Genomic DNA, 14,195 nt, shown 5'->3' with positions numbered 1-14,195 from the left:
TTCAGGCTTACGAACGGAACGCCGGCAGCCCCTCATCCTACGAGTACCAGATTACGCACTCATTCTAGAAAAAATGCCCACTCCAGGAATTGGGAATTGCCCCTTGAATGCACAAGACGTGACACAGTGCATTATAAGTGCACAACATATTGTGTCACATTAACATAGAACATTCCCAAAAAGTGTAACAAAACCATCGCTACCAATGTCACTTTAATAAACTAAAGCTAAAAAAATCTTTGTGTGCAAACTTTTCACGTGTAAAGGCTGTTTTGTTGTCACGTTACCCTCTAAGCAGTTAGATCAGCCCAGTGAACAACCTGACAGCCACTTATGTAGAAGGAGGAACTTGTTGAAATTACACTACCTTTACGCGGAAGAAAACCTCTGCACACCGACAACACAGTGCAATGAGACGAAATATTGACTTAGTGTCCGGTAAGTGCACAGTGAAAGCACTGCGAGTTACGGAGAGCGTGTGCTCTACATTATTCGCATGGCTAAATTCCACTACATTTTCTTGGTACAGGTTGCGTTGTTTGATGCAAACATGTTTGAAACGGCGTTAACAGCAACTGATAAAGGCACATTCAGCCGGTATTTTTATTGCGTGCTGAGGCGGAGAGGAATACTGTCGTCTTCATAGACGTCCAGCACAAATCGGTAGTGCTATAGTTTGAAAAGGATGCTCCACGATTGAGGCGACTTTTTCCTAAGGATGTTTTGCGAAAGCTATCTCTCTTCTTATTGACGGCTTCGTTAAGGTTGCGGTGCACGCCCCGTGGCACCGCAAGCTTAACCTTAACCGTAACCTTAACGAAATCAGTACACAGAGGAAGAAATATTATGTATTCGCTGAGATAAACTTGTTTTCTTTCAGTGCAACGCACAATTTTTTGAACAGTTTTGTTATTAACTTCGAAGTTTAATGCTCCCTATTTAATGCTCCCTATCTCCCCTAATGGTCCCCGAATGCTCCCTATCTAATTCGATAATGCTGGAAGGAAGAGCGTTCCGAGATAAATACATGCTTCGGCTTTGTATGTTTCGGCCAAAAGTGAGTTCACGATACTTGCTCGGGCCTCCGGGGGTCAACAGTCATTTTTTTTTGCTCTGTGGACCCGTGTTCATAATAACGAGAAAAAAAAAGCCCGTATTTACCGGTTTCGTCCCTAAAATAGCCGTCCATAGCCCGGACTGCGGGTTTCTATATTAAGGGGGCAAAATTGCATGCGGGAGACCAGTCGCCGAACGTTTCGTCCATAATGCAGGGTTTCCATATTAACGGGGTCCATATTAACGAGACATGACTGTTAGCCACATGATCACGTAAACAGCTGAAAGTAAAGTTTGCAAAAGCCTGTCATAAAAATATCATAAACGCATTGTGTTTGGCAATTTTCTGCGACATTTTAGTGTTGTTGTATCACTTGTCGGACATTTATATGTTTTCATTGATTTATACCCAGCAAATCGCACGACTGGAACCAACTTCCCGGACCAACCACTGGCACTGTGGAATCTTCAAAGTTACACAAAAAACTTTAGTTGACACTGTTTTTGCGGGCATCATCTAATCATGAAACATCAACCTTACTGTATGTTTGTACAACTTGACCCAACTCACTTTTTAAGCCCGCATGCCTCGATACGAAAGTACATAAATAAAATAAATTTAACAAACACAATAAAAATAATCTACAAGTTGGATTTGGGTGTAGAATATGCGGCCTCATTGTGCAGGTGGGACCGAAATAAGGTATAATTAGGGCACACAGCTACATACTACATAATTTGTTTGCTCAATTTGCACACATAGGAACAAAACAACAAAATGCATTAACCACTCTCGTTGGTTGGGAAAGTTGGTTGGCATCACGAACATTGGGCTTGGCGTCTGTGGTAACTTGTACACAAGAAGCAGCCTTAAAGAAGATCTTGGACCGAAGGAATAACAAAACAACAATTAAATGATGGCGACAACTCGTCGTGCAAAAGTATTGTCCTCTTTTTTCCTCAGGAACCTGACCAGTAGTCGACATCACATCACATTGCTGTGGTTTTAAACCAAAGCTTTCTTCGCATCTCCTCTCGACTCTCCGGGTGTTGGTGCCGCTATTGTCTTTCTTCTAACCGCTGGCGGTTTTCTCTCGCCACCACATAGCATTTGCCTACCTGGATCGCTGCCAGTGACGCAGGGGAAGTGGTTCGCGGTTCGTGAGTATAGCACGTTCTCTTAGCATGGAGATTGGGTCTGAGGAGCTTGCTCAAGGCTTCCATGCCCTAATGAGGCTTGATGGTTTAGCATAAGCGCACTCGCTACGCAGCAGAACTAGATGCATACCGCAAATGCTAGCTGACCCGCAGACGTAATACGGCGACTACGCTTGGTGGCCATAAAAATTACTGGAGTCGTTAGTGCTACGCCCGACGGGCTGAAAACTCATAAAGCTCAAGCGCCTGTCAAACTCATAAAGCTCAAGTGCACAGGTAGCTGTTCGGAATCTTCGAGCAAATCGTCAGCATTCCGTTTGAGGTGGACCAACTGGTCGCAGCCTTTCCGAGCTTCGTTCTTTACGACGAGGCAATCTACAGACTTCGTAAAAACATGCAAGCTATAAAGTCAGCGAACAAGCAGAAGCAGAAAATTCTCACCTATACGTGAGATCCGTCGCTGTTTGCATACGGCTGCGGCAGAATAGCTTGTAGGAGATATACGCGTGTTTACACCGAGCGCGCCATCCAAAAAACGTTGTAGCGTCGCGCCTCACCACAGCCATGGTGGACCCTCTCCCCTCACCAGCTGTGCGTGGTAAGGTGGCGCTCACTTCCTCTGCTTACCGCAAGTATGCCATTCGTAGATGGCGCTATAGGCACAACCAAGTAGATGCAAAATAATAAACTATATATAAAACTGACCATACCTAATGTGGGTGTCTGGTTGGGGACGTAACGCACCACATAGCGCTGCTGGCGATCAGCCTTTACAGAGTGGAATGTTATATATTTTTTGAAAAGGCACCAAGTCACAACAACATCCACATCCACCTCAAGTCACAACAACATCCACAAGAACTCTGTTTTTCCGCCATCAATTGCATATTGGAATCAACTTTTGTAAATAGTCGTGAACTGTGACACAGTAGAATCCTTTATTGAAAATATTAAAACGATAAGTCTCGAACATTAGACGCAAATGTACTAATAGGGGATTTTTATTGAAGCAGTTTTTTTTCCTTGGATTGGGTTGTACTTTTCCGCATGATTCTGAAATTCGCAGTCTGACACTGTCGTTTTGACTGCTGGGAATTGAATAGTTTTTTTCTTCTTTTTTTGGATTGTGTCTATGCCTTTGTGCACGTGCCATCGCTGTTTGTATACCCATTGTACCACTCCAGCTTGGACCGAGAAGGTCTGCAGTATACTCAAATAAATAAATAAAACAATCTGATAACTTTGAAATAAGGCAAAGCGTGTCGCCATAATTGTGAAATCTTCCAAAAAAGTCTAATTTTATGGCTGGGCGTGCTATAAACTACTCCAACAATTTTCATGCCCTTGCGCATTTCAAGACAGCTTTTGAGGAATCGACTTATCTAAAGTTAGCTAAACTTCAGCAGGTTCATAAATGTTACCTATAGAGCACGTTTCATGGCCGTGAAAGGCGTGTTTTATGTATGAAACCAAGGACCATTTATCACTAGGCAAATGAAAGTATTCCGGTAGACATCAGCTATTTTTCTTCATGCCAGCTTTTCGATGTCCGCTGTATTTTCAGCATCCGTCATACAAAGTCAAGGTGTATAAAAAGTTATTGCGGAAGGTAATATAGGAAAGAAATGGCGCAAAAATAACAGACCTTGTCTTGCCAATTCACGTCATTAAATTTCTTTCATACACTTCCTGCTGCCATAAATTGATTATTTTGGAGGGATATAGCTGAACTGGGAAAACAATCAATCACGGGTATGTTGTTTATCCAAATTCAGCAATTAAAAGTACACTTTTAGACTTCGTGAAAAGTCCACCATAATGTAGGTGGAAGTATACAGTGAGATAAAGGTACAAATATTGCAGTATGTTTGGAAGTTTAGAGTTCGAAAATGATGGCGACTTCCGGGAGAAATGCCGCTGATAGTTTATTTGCTGTTCGTTGTCTGAAAAAGGGATATAGTATATTTGTGCATCCTACTGTTGGCTAAATGGGATCGCTTTAATTTATTAAAAACGTGCGTGCCAACAGTTCATAAGAAATACTAGGCGCCAGTACATATTTCATACCATCATATACCATACCATCATTCTATACCGCCAGTACATATTCCATACCATATTCCATATCATCAATTTCACAGCCCAATGTTCTGGCACTGGTTTTCACCTGCCAATACACTGATGCACTATCAAAGATTTTCTGAAGCTTTTAAAAATAGACGGCACCCAAATCACTTATAGAAGAACCGGGGTAACTAAAGTTAGATATGAAGGATTTTGTGGTCATTTTTCTCGCTAGCCTTGATTGTGGCCGTAAAAAGTTGTTCATGTATCGAATAGCAACGCTACAATGAAGAGATCTCTACAAAATTGCAACAACTCAATTGTTTTCTAATAGCTTAGAGACATTTTTTAAGGAGAGTATGTAATCAAAAATTATCGGTCAGTCGAGTTCTTGTGACCAATCGTACTTGAACGTACAAATAGCACTGCTCTCGAGCGGTGCTGCATGGCACGATCCAGTTTCACTTCCGGAATACATTTCATTCCAAAACATAGTATAAAACAAGTCATAAGAGGATGGCAATTGCGAAGTATGTTTTAAGCATATGGATGCGTTTAGGTGGAAAATGGTTTTGTTTTGGGTTCTAGCGGGTTTCCAAAAAAAACTAAGTGCCTTATAATGCGTGTTTAGGTTTAAAATCGCGGCCTGAAATATCTTGCTAAATGAATTGTGAAGTATTTTTGTAATAATACTTTAAAAGCAGTTCGAAACGGGCTACTTGCACAGCTCGGTCGGCTATTACAACCGTGGCAAAATCGCGATGAAGGCACCTTCTGTTGTATTGTCATGAGCTGATTTCTAAGTTTTCAGCTATCTTGTCTTTTTGCAATAGGTCAAGCCCCGGTGCGAAGTTAGGATGCCCAAACAAATATGTAACGAATCAGACGGGAATTTATTTGTACTTTTTTGGTGAACGAAAAACTTTACTTGTGGAATACTATTACGAACATTGCTTCATAATGTTTCCTAGCAGGATCACACGGCCCGATGCTAGGTGTTTAGGATTTCATGCTTAAAGCCTGATTCGTCATTTGGGCGTTCATAGCAGCAAACTACCCCATAGAACTCTTCGATTGAAACATAATTTCCAAGCTCACTCCAAGTTCCGCGGTGCAAGATTCAGGAAATATTTTTTTCCTCTTTTAGGTATATCGCAAACTTGCAAAGCAAGACTGCATGAGGCAGACGAGGAAGTCATGAAGAACAAGCAAGGTAAGGCAGGAGCAGCCCAATGATTGCGTCTTTTAAAAATTGGCATCAATAAGTGTTTTCATAAACACTAAACTAGCAATCTGACAGATGTTTTATTTCGGATGGTGGGCTAATAACGCCAGCATTTGGGTGTAGGGCATTTTTTATTCCTTCTTTATTACGCGGACCTCCTGCCCCGCTGTTTCCTACATTATACATTACTTGTCGCACAATTACCCCCGAAGGTAAAAAAAAAGGTGCCATCAACTACGCATACAAGGCGCTATGCCACAGTTTGTGGAGCAAAAATGATACTGTTTGCTCTTTGGCCACTGAGTGATTATAGCTTGCAAAATTCTAACTCCGCCCCCTGAAATTAAAATAATAATTTCTTTAAGGCTACCCGGCACGCCCCGTAATGAGCGCTAAGGTTTAGGATCGGTCTTCTTGTTTCCTAAAAAAGGATCGAGCAAGTAAATCCGGGTTGAGGGCCAGCAAATGCATGGGCAGTTGCAGTCGATTTTGTTCACAAAACGCATGCGGGCGAATCAGCTTCCCCGTCAATATTCGCACTTCCGCTTAAACATTTCATTACAAATTTTAAGAGGGACGGTATTTTTAAACATTTATTGTATGTAGACGTTTATAATACAGCTTGCTGCAGGATTTTTATAACAGTTCTTCTGGGTTGTGTTTGTTTAAATGATGATTAACGAACTCTGCACACCGTCTCGCAGTGTTGGAAGGTGTGTATTTGTATGTGGTTTATACTCAGCAATACAGAAATACAGAAATACAGTAGCACAGCGTGAAACAATAACACTTGATTCCACCAAAAAACAAATAGGTTCCCGTTTGGCAAACTACACGCGATATTTGTGGTTCGACAATGCGGAAGAAACATTTATTGAACGCGTTTTACTCTAAAGCAGGACCTCTACAAGTACGAGAAACGTGGGGCTACGCTCAGTGCAAGAAATCGATTGGATAACGTATTTTTTTCCGAAACACTTCATTTTCTTCGCAAGCCAGAAAAAATTATTAGACTTGGCTTGCGACGGCATAGAGAAAGTTACGAAAATCAGCTTTTTTTCAATTCCGTGGGTGTTCTTGAAAAAAAAGTGTTGGAGATACCCTTTTCTCCTTTCTTCATCGTATACTTATGCATGCCAAATGAAAAACAGGAGCTCGGACTATAGAAGACGACTTACTTGATAGGCGGAGGCAGCTGAATTATAAATTCGATCACCGCTCCAGAGTTCTTTCAGTTCGCGGAACGATTCAGAACAAAATAAGTACCACAAAGAGACGATAACAGTCCACGAAGGCCCGTGACGCAAGGAGGCGGTGGAAAAAAATTGAAGCTCCGATGTACGAAAAAGAAAAGCCGCGAGTGAGTCATTACGTGGAATCAGGGCTACTGTTTCCCCCACCCCTAGAACGTCGCCTTTGATCGATAGAGCAAGCCATGTACTAGCGGCTCCTAATTTACGTCCTTTCGCAGCTTCGCCCGTGTTTTATTCACAGAACCCAAACTTAACTCCCAAAGAATCTAAAAAAGCTTTGGCTTTATGCGCTTTTTACTTAGTTACGGTTTCCTCCGACAATTTTTGCCTCGGCCAGGCGCCTCGAACAGAAGAGCCGCCAAAGTAATTATTATCCCGTGGTTGTGGGCCGAACTCCTTTATTCATTCTTTGAAGTTTCAGCTGTATGGCTAATAATTTCACAGCGTTGGCACGTGGAACACATTTCATAATTTCCCTGCTCAGGAGCATGCGCTTTTATATTTGAGGTTTTTGTAAACAGGGCACAAGACATGCCACTTTAAATTTTTCTCAAGATTAAAAGTCACTAAGAAGCATACACAACATCCGATTTAATAGTAACGACCGTCGGTTACGCACTGTGGCTAAATTATTCTTAACGCGTCAAAGTTGTCAAATAAATTTCCCGCCGCAGAGGTGGCTTTTCAGAAATTTTTGTTTAAAAGGACTACAAAATTTGAGGTCGTTACGCTAGATTATCATTGTCAATTAACACTTCAAGTAGCTATCAAATGGTGTGAAGTTTTGCGTCCCTAAATATTCTACAGTATTATCTTCCCAAATAGGATACTTTTTCCGCTTCGAGGTGAGCTCCTATTTGTTTAAAAAAACTGATTGAGGAAATGTATTATTTTGATGACGAAGTACCAGACTTTACGTTATGAAAAAACCGCGCATGGGCGCATAGTGGCGCCGAAGCAAGGCCACGCAAAATCAGGCATCTATACAATCGAGCGTCTTATTGTTCCTCCAAGTTCACAAAAAGCACACAAGCCTTGCACGCGCCACGTCGTATACGTACATCCGTTCTCCGTTGTCCTCTTCATTGCGTGGTCGTTCCGACCAACGCGATTGGTCCGCGGGAAGTTCAAACAGAATTTACAACATACGTCTTAGTCTGACTACCAAAATACCACACATAGGGCTTCACACGGAATTGGACGTGTTCATACGGCAGCACGACACTGAACGTAATGCTTTCCTTGTTTAGGTTCTAGCATTTAACCTAAGCTTTTCCTCAGCGAGCTCTTTTTTCTTCCCCTTGTGATCCTTGAAAATTTACCTAGAACTATAGGAACATTACACCATTGCTTTTAGTAATAAAATATCGTAGCCACGCTTCCTACACAGGGCAGAAACCGAAATGAGTACATATGTAAGCGTTGTTCCTGTGTACTTACGTGCAGTCAAGTCAACAACTTTTTTGGGCGTTAGCAGAAGGCTCTTAAAGGGTGATCCGGTGTGATGGGAAGCTTAGGTTGGTTCGCCGTCCCAAAAGCATGGGATATCTGATAACACGGCAGAACAAACTCCATTAAACCGCAGCTGCTTAGTTGTGCATAGTTTTGTGATATTGTTCAGAAGTTCTCCGCGGCAGTAACGTTACGCATCGCCCGGCGACGAGGGTGGTAATAGGCGTTTAAAATGCTTTAACAGAAAAAAAAGACAAATAAACAAGGTCTTCTATTATCACTAGCAAAAAGATACTTAGACTTTGTACATCATCCAGTGCTGCCATTATCTACGCAAGCTACGAAAACCGGCTGCGCTGATACAGTAACAGGATGAAGGGCAAGTAACGGTAATTGGTATTGTTTTTCAGAAGCATTCACTTCTGACGTGTGCAGAATACATTCTTCATATTGAAGCACCGCGTTGACTGCAGTATCTGGGCGTGTTACACCATGCACAAAGTCGATACCAGCTGTGGTACGCCACATCACATGGCAGAACATTGCTCTGGCTTTACAACAGCCGGTCACCCGAGACTTGTGCCGCGCACATGTCATTGACTGCCTCTATCGGGTCACCACAGCTATTCATGGTCCCGTTTAGCAATTGCCTGTGAAGCACAAGTCGATCTTCTCTCTCGCCTGACACCTCAGCAGCCACTCTCGAGTTGAACGGCTGTGAACTTTGAAACCTTCGTCGCTTGCGGTGCTGGTCGCCACATGTATGGCTCTTCTGTTTGATAAGTACTCTAACCCAATGAATCGTTGCATATTCACCCTGCGATTCTCCACCGGCCAGCCAGATATTATTATTCGTTACTGGAAGACCATATCATACCTACAATAGCTCTTTGTTAACTGTCTTGCTGCAACACATGTCGGTAAACTTCAATGTTATGCCGGCAGTTTATGAGATGCGTCTTCACCCAACACATTTTAAAGGAATACTATTAGACGCGGTTAACTCGCTAAGAAAACTTAAAATGCAACACACGAGCTATTGTAGCGTGCCTTACTACGCCGTCGAAACGACGGTTGATAGTATTGCTGCCGTTGCGTTTAATGACATAAGACTACTACTGCGTGCAATACTCAAGTTATAAGTTAGAAAAGTTCTTAAAATGATGGCGCCGCCTAATGTATGTGCGCAGTTATATAGGCGTTTATTTGCAATATTCGTCTTCGCTTTCACTGTTCACCTATAACAAACACAGCTGCTGCATACCCCAGGTCGTATGTTACCGGTGAGAACGTCACAGCCTCCTGTCCCCAGTCATCACCCTCTTCTATGCCACTGCGGCTAACGGAAGATGTAAGGGAATTAGGTTAAACCCGTCAGTGATGTGCTTTAAAGGGCACTTCGGTTGTAAAACCCAGTTGTTACTCTTCTGGGCCTTTCGTCGGGAGATGGCGCATTGTGCTTAGTACTCGTCACCAACCTCGCTGCTTCGAGCCCTACTGATTTGACTTGTGGGTTTGTGTTCACTGCAGCGGGTATATTTTCTTCGCACTCTCCGGCAGTGCGGAGCAGTTTGGAGGACACGTACGGGTGACCGCAATTGTAAGGACTGTTTAGAGCGGGCCCGGTAGACCCACGTGATATGCAGAAGTTCAACGATATAAGACGCCGGTTATCTGTTTTCTTCTCTACATAGCATAATTTCTTGCCGTGTAAACATTCGTATCTGCCGTTTCCAACTGCGACTCCTCCATTGATCCTGGCTAGTGTTCTGTTCGCCCAGGAAAGCCGGCGACCCAACTCTAAATGGACAAGCGTAACAGCGCTCAACACTGCGAGCGCGGAAAACCCCCATCCTGGCCCATGCGCACCGTATTTATTCAGATTAGTCGTCCTCCCGCCATGCCCTTATGACATCATTCTTGGCTGGGATCAATTCGAACCCGACAGCCGAATCTGCTAGCAAAAAATTAAGATCAGCTACACTGCAAAAACAATCCGTAATTTTACTCACAAATTATGGACCAGATGGCCGTAATAAAACGGAGCCGGGTTCCGTTTGCTGCAGAACAAAGAAAACACCCGTAATTTAACGGAAGTGCGCTCCGTTCCTAAGTATACGGATGCTCTCTCCGTTACACGTCAAACGGAATCTTTTTCTGCTTTGCAAAATACGGGCGTTTCCTCTGTGTGATGCAGAACAGAAACAGATCAATTTATTATTAACTGCAACAAATATATCGCCGTGTCGATCGTCGGGAATCGATCGAAAAGCGAAAACTGCGCCCCGACAACTTTCGTGGCGTAATGAATGCGGCTCTGTTTCGTTAGTATCTGAAGTGTAGTAAACTTAGTGAAGGACCACGAGGCCCATACCGCTCAACACGAGCACTGTATCTTGTCTTTACGTCGCTCCGGCGACGTCGCTGCCCTGGACCTGCAAACTGCACATGCGTGTGTGACCGGCACACTTGTAGAAAATATAAGGTCATTTGCGTGCAGAAGCAGAGTTGCGGAAGGTAATTTAGTTCTTACTAAATCAATGTCGGCCGAGGTATTTACCCTAAAGCTAAAAACCAAAGCAGAGCAAGCACTATTCATGCAGTGCGAAATCGCAGTCGCAGCCAGTCACACAAATTTTTGCGAGCGCTTTCTCGAAACAGCGGAGTTGATGGCGATCAACTATTGTGGGGGCTTCGCGGAACCTTACTGCGCAAGCGCTATTTAGGAAATCGCACTTTATCAGCCAGGAAATCTGTAAGCCAGCTAGTAAACACCGATGTATGGCACACGCAGGGTGGGCATCCATGTAGTATACAGGTTGTTCGGCGCAAGTGCTGCGTTCGTGCGGTGGTGCAGTGGTCTCGATCGTCGCGCCCATTCTTTCAACGTCGCCGGTTCGATTCCTCGTCGAAGTATTTTTTTTCTTTTCTGAAGGTTCTATCAATTACGGAAAGACGTATTTTTTGAAACGGAGTGTTTGTTTTGTTACGGCCTTTCCGTACTGCGGAATGTCCGTTCTTAAAATTCTTTCGGTTGTGTAAATTACGGAAATGTGTCCGGTAACATTTTACCAGCCGCTTTCTCCGTAAAATTGGCCATTTTTTTACAGTGTAGTAACATCCCAGCAGTGCAAGTGCAGTTTCTCGGATGATGCCCACTGAGTTGTCTTTTGTTTTCGCCTGTTTTTTCTAACAATTGTTTGCTCCCGTCAATAGTCCTTACTACGCTTGCCTGTTTTTGTCTCAAATGTGCGTAAATTTCCCATTCGGTGTAGTTCAATCATGGTATGGGTCAAGAATTCTGCCCATTTTCAACCACGCACTGTACACACCCGCAATCATGCAAAACTACACGCATCGGTTTGCATTACCGTGAGTTCGCCTGAGGCCAAATGACGCCCAGCATTTGTGGCGAAGCACAGAGGCATAGAAAAACCAAAAACAGATGAGAGCAAACCCCTGATTCGTGTATAACTTCCTGGCTTTCACTGATAAGCTTTCTTCTATCTCTGAGTGGGCAAACAACAACCATACAGAGTAATCCTGAATGTCAAAATTGGGTTCATCTTTTAGCCAAAAATGAGTATATAAATCTGGGTTCGTAGAATATAAATCATAGTGCTGTACTACCGTAGCCTTTGACAACGTAACTGGGTAATGTTTGAATTATTATTTTATAAAATGAAAGTGTAACCTAGGAGCTACAAAAGAGTGTTACCTCTCTGCTGATTTCTCCGTTAACATCAACCAAAGCTACACGAACCTATGTACATTTATATAAGAACACTCTTGAAAACAAATTGTAGCACCGAAAAACAGACCGCTAGTACGAATCTGGCGAGGGCATGAACCAATGTCTTATCTTTTATAGATCCGTTCACTCGGTATTTGCATACAGTAAGCCTAGTCACAGTTGTATACAAATGCCGGAATTATCACGTTTGATGCACACTGTTTTAAAGCAAAGCTTTTACCTCTACCCCACAAGGGTTCTTTCGCGACCGTTGGTGTCATCAGAAAACTCCCGCGAACAAATAAAAGAAATTACTGGCACCGGCAGGAATCGAACCTGGAACTAGTAGAATAACAAAGCGAGAACCCCTTGTCTTACCGGTTTAGCTACGAGCCCACGCGGGGACTGAAAAGACTGGTGGTGCATTCACCAAGCAGATCTGCGGCTTTACCCCCTGCATCCTCTTCCTCCGCACGAGGCGTTCGACCTCTCCCTTCTTAATAAATTGATTGATTCATTTATTCTCACTGAATGCCACGGGATAGCGTCACGAGACCTCACGCGCCAGTGTGCGCTAATCCCACGGCACATGTAGCGGCAGTGTGCGCGCTTTACGCATGCGCCGGGAGTTATAAAAATTAGGAAAACGCACACCAACGCATGGCATCTGACTTCTAGTACGCGAACAGGCTAAAACCTGCGGGCTTCAGTGTTCACGTAAAAACCACAGCTTCTTGTCGTCCGCCCTCACGCCAAACGACACATCAAGGAACACAAGCAAATACGCCTTGGTGGCCAGGCCATCACTCCAAGCCCCAGCATCAAGATCGTGGGCCTATATCTCCAGGCCAACACTAAGAGTGATGTATCTTTGCAGCGCCTCAAAAGCAGCATCAATCAAATCATACACATGATCTGGCGAGTTGCCACCAAGAAGCGAGGCCTCGAAGAATCCGATGCCTTTCGAATATTTCAAGCTTTTGTCTTCTCCAGAAGCACTTACTGTCAACCCCCTGTCTTCTTCTCAGCAAGGAGGACATAAAGATGCTTTATATATTGATCAGAAAGGCGGTTCAGCAGGCCATTGCTCTTCCCATGAGTGCGTCCACAAAGAGGCTGCTTACCACGGGACTCCGCAACATGGTAGAACAGCTGATAGAGGGCCATATGTCTAACCAGAAGCTCCGATTGAGCACAACTGCGGGGGATAGCGGCATCCTTCACCAGATCGGCTGGGCTTGATGTACTCCCGGGGCATACCGCTTGATGTACTCCCGCTTGATGAAGCCCGCTTGTTGTACTCCCGTACTTTCGGCGACAAGAACTAAACATGGTCTCTTTTCTTAGAAAATGAACCCCTCACGCGACGAGGGTCGCCGACCAGCACAGGTTCAAGCGCTCAACACCACCCTTGGTGGGGATCATGCCATTATCTACACAGACTCCTTAGAACACCGAGGGAAGCAGAACGCTATCATCATGGCTACCTCAAAAACCAACCTCCTTGCGTCTGCCTTACTCAAGACACAAGACATGACGCCAACAGAACAGGCAGCCGTCGCTTTGGCTGCCTCTCAGCGGCAGTGACCAATTCCCAACAAGCCTACCGGATTTAAAAGTCGGTTTGGGTGTCTCGACCTGCATTGCGTGTGCTAAAAAACCTCTCCCGAAGCGGCTCCATTCAGCTCATCTGGACACCCGCTCGCGCTTCCTTGGGGCCAAACAATACGCCCGCCAACAAGCCTGCGGTTTTACCTCGCGTGCTATGGAGCTGCACGAGGACAGTAACCCGCTTGTCACGTTCCGGGAGATAACCCAGCATTATCGCCTTCAGAGACAGACCCTACCTTCGTCTTACGCTGACCTTTCCAGTCTACAACAAACTACCCTACGGCTCATACAATCTGGTTCCTTCCCAGACCCGACGCGTCTTCACTTAATGCACCCTTATCGCTACGACGCTGAATGTGAATTTTGCTCAGAAGTAGGAACACTATGCCACATAATCGGGGTGTGCGACTTTAGCCCTCAGCGCACTCCTCGCTTCCCGTCAACTACCCAAACAGAGCAATGGGAGATGCTGCCGTCGAGCCCCTCTCTGCTTACCCAGCTTGAGCTGGTGGACACAGTACAGGCGGCGCGGACTGCATACGGGCTCCAGTGAAGAAGGAACCACTCCCTTGGGCCGCACTCTGGGCCGTTCAGAAATTTGAAGGTTTCCCTCCTCCTACTTCTGCTCCTCCTTATACACTTC

This window comes from Haemaphysalis longicornis, unplaced genomic scaffold, assembly GCF_048455015.1.
Source record: "Haemaphysalis longicornis isolate Haplotype H1 unplaced genomic scaffold, Haemaphysalis longicornis Haplotype H1 scaffold_4, whole genome shotgun sequence".
In the NCBI taxonomy this organism is placed as follows: domain Eukaryota; kingdom Metazoa; phylum Arthropoda; class Arachnida; order Ixodida; family Ixodidae; genus Haemaphysalis; species Haemaphysalis longicornis.
The sequence above is the reverse complement of the archived record's forward strand: the minus strand, read 5'-3'. Positions refer to the sequence as shown.